Below are 3,434 nucleotides of genomic sequence, written 5' to 3'. Positions count from 1 at the left end.
CCTCCACTGGCTCATTACCAGTGATGCGGCGAGAGGGATGCGCTGGGATCTCTTGAGCTCTGCTCTATCCCTCACACGTGGGGGATAGAGTGGGCTCAGGGATCCTCAGGTCGATTGTGTAAATATTGTATATATTATTTTCATTCATTATTTTATCATTATGTTATTTTATTTATTTATTTTTCATACAGATAGTTTGATTAGGTTCATCTTGTTTATATTTTAAGAGAGTTGTTTTTTTGTTTTGTTTTTTTATTTTATTTTATTTATTTTAGTATGTATGAAATCATTCATCACTATTACCTATTGCCCACAACTGTGTGGCAGATTGTAATATCTATCAATAAATAAATCTATCTATTTACAAAAAAAAAAAAAAAAAAAAAAAAAAAAAGTCCTGTGTATCTACGAAATACTTCTTGGAAACATGTATAATCTTTTTCCTCTAGTAGTTCAGCTATTTTTAATGACTTTAAAAAAATGAATTTTAGTTCTTTGAGAAGGGTAGATTGGTTTATAATCAGCTCAACACTCAAATTATGACCTGCAGTTTATGCTTCTTTTCGTTTTTTTTGTTTTTCTAATTTTGCTGATAGCTAAACTTATTTGGTTATGTCAGTACATGAGCCCCAAGAGGAGATAAAAGACAGTTATTTCACTTCAATTTTTTATTACTTTAATGAAAACTGTGTATAATTACTAGTAAAAAATAGCGGTTGGTTCAAAACGTTAAAAATAATTAATTTTTTCATTCTTTGCTCTATATCTTTAAAACTACCAACAATAGAAAATCTAAGAGAACATTATTTAAAGTAGAGTAAATTTGCTAAAATATAAGCCCTAGAAGCTAATAGAGCTATTTACGTTCAATAGTTCTCGATATATAGCTTTTTAAAAAACATCATTTCATAAAAATTGTCGTACAGAGCGTAATGAAAGATCAATAGATAGTGAATTTATTTTGAAAAATCTATATCTCAGGAACTATGTGACGTAAAGATGTCTATTAGCACTAAAATTAAAGCTATTAGCTGTTAGCTGTTAATGAGCTATAAAGTAGTTTATATTGTTTAACTTCGTAGGAGTAATAGTTTTCATATTTGCTAAAATAAATTGATTTATAGTTGTTTGGACAAATTTTCATTTGCCAAATTTATATTTATATGCGAAAAAACCACTGCCCCAACGAAGATAAGTGTCATAAACTACTTTATAGTAAGTTAAATTTCCTTTATTTTGAGTATTGCAGACATATGTGCGTCTTATGGGTCTAGAGATATATTTTTTCAAAAATCAGTTATACGCAAATATCATTAAAACCACTTTTCCTACAAAGGTAAAGGTCATAAACTACTTTATAGTCAATTAATTTATCTATTATTTAAATGCTAATAGACATCTATATGTCACTTAGTTCCTGAGAAATAGATTTATCAAAATAAATTAACTAACCACTGATCTTTCAATACATTTTTCAAAAATGTTGCTCTTTAAAAAGCTATATCTGGAGAACTACTGGTCTTAAATAGCTCTATTTGGGGTGATATTTCCTTATACCTATACTTGGCAGACTCATCAATTTAGACTAGTAATTAGTCACAGTAGAAATGTAAAAAAGAGATAAAAAAAAAGTAATTTCACTAACTAAACAAATGAACATGTTATATCATCTTGTTGACATCGGTTATCACCAAGAACAGATACGCATATCAGAAGGTTGTAGTGACTCGCAGTCAATTATGAGATAGCGTAGTATTATCTGATCTGACAAAAATGGAGTGAATGAGAGACATTTACTACAAAAATGTTTAGGCCCAGTTCAATTTGGTATGAATGAATCGATTCGGTTGTTTCTTTGCGATTACTGATTTTTATACGTTACAGTTTTTATTTAGTTGTTAATAAAGGATTTTATTTCATTTTTCAGAAGACAATTATTTTATTAGGAAATTAATTATTAGATTGTTTGTTTTAAAAAATAATACTAAATCTAGTATTATAATCTGTGAAAAATAACTTTCTATTGTGTTTCTAATTGACTTTTTTACGTTGAATAGTATAATTTTGTTTTTTTAAATATTGAAATAATTATTTTATGTGTTATTAAATATAATTTTACCTGTAACACACAATTATATAAACTTTGTAATAGTCAATTCTATAATTTTGTTATTATAGAATTACAAAATTATTCTTTATTTTGTAATTTTTGCCATAATTTAATTAAAGAGATAATTTAAATTAATTCTTAGAAGCCTAATCAAGATATTACGACAATTTTTTTTTTATAACTGTGTCATCTTTTTCTCAATATTTGATAAAAAAAAAAGGTAATATAAAAAATTAACTTCCCCAGGTGAGGCTCGAACTCACAACCCCGGCATAGCTCACCACTACTGTCCTATAAGTACCGTGCGCTAACCAATTGCGCCACTGGGGAATTCGATTAGGGTATTCCTAGGAAGAACTATGAAATCATTAATAAATAATTTATTTATTATTAAAAATATTATTTTTTAATGTTTGTGTCAGTTTGTATTTTAAAATTTAAACGTTAATTTCAGTATTACTCATCAAATTGGATTAAGAAATAATGTTTTTATCAATACTAAATTCATATTTTTTCATATTACTATAAATTATTTCTTAATAATCAATATCAGTGAGCCAAAAATACATTACGAGACTTAACTGCTGTATTTGTTTCCCAGGCGCGTGCCAATTTCTCCTAGGTTTCATTCTGAGAAGGAGTTGATTCGATTGTTACTTAAAGCTAGTTAATCCCTTTTTCAGAATGATTTATATTACTGATGTATAGAAGCTTTATTTAAATTTAATGAGAGCTCAAAAAAATTATCTATGATTATATATGAACCAAAAAAAAAAAAAAAAAAAAATGGCCCTAACAACTGGGCTGACACAACTGAAATTGAAATTTTCAACACTAAAAATATAAATACTTCCAGAAAAGCTAAACATTTTTCATCTCTAAGTTTATTTTTATATTATACTCATTTTAAGTTTTTAGCAATTTGTCCTAAAATTATAAGACTGATAATATTTAAAACAAAACGAATACAATTTACTCAGTATGAGAAACAGCATCATATCTTCTTTCTTCGTTTATAATTAAATTTAAAAAAAATTATATTTACCAATCATTAATACTTCTATATGAATGAAAAAAAAATGCACTGATACAGTAAAACGAATACGTCTGTTATAAGGATCTTTTAAGTTCTTCACTATTAAAATATGTATCTCATAGTTTCATCATTTGTAGGGCAATTCACGCAATTCACGCAAGAGATACAAACATAATTTTTTTTTTATATATAATTTTTCTTTGTAATAAATATCAGTGCTTTTTGTTTATTAATTTTTTTTTCGTATTTCTTTCATACATCAATTACATATTTATTTTTATTCCTTAA

At 26.4% G+C, this 3,434-nt stretch overlaps 1 non-coding gene across 1 annotated transcript; it reads right to left on the bottom strand.

Moving 5' to 3' along the window:
• Positions 1 to 2,348: 2,348 nt before the first annotated feature.
• TRNAI-UAU (transfer RNA isoleucine (anticodon UAU)) lies at positions 2,349 to 2,440 on the bottom strand. The gene is given in 2 exon segments: positions 2,349 to 2,384; positions 2,403 to 2,440. It is a non-coding gene; the product is annotated as a tRNA-Ile (tRNA).
• Between the last annotated feature and the right edge of the window lie 994 nt (positions 2,441 to 3,434).

This window comes from Halyomorpha halys, unplaced genomic scaffold, assembly GCF_000696795.3.
Source record: "Halyomorpha halys isolate HHAL.00 unplaced genomic scaffold, Hhal_1.1 Scaffold1167.1, whole genome shotgun sequence".
In the NCBI taxonomy this organism is placed as follows: domain Eukaryota; kingdom Metazoa; phylum Arthropoda; class Insecta; order Hemiptera; family Pentatomidae; genus Halyomorpha; species Halyomorpha halys.
The sequence above is the reverse complement of the archived record's forward strand: the minus strand, read 5'-3'. Positions and strand labels throughout refer to the sequence as shown.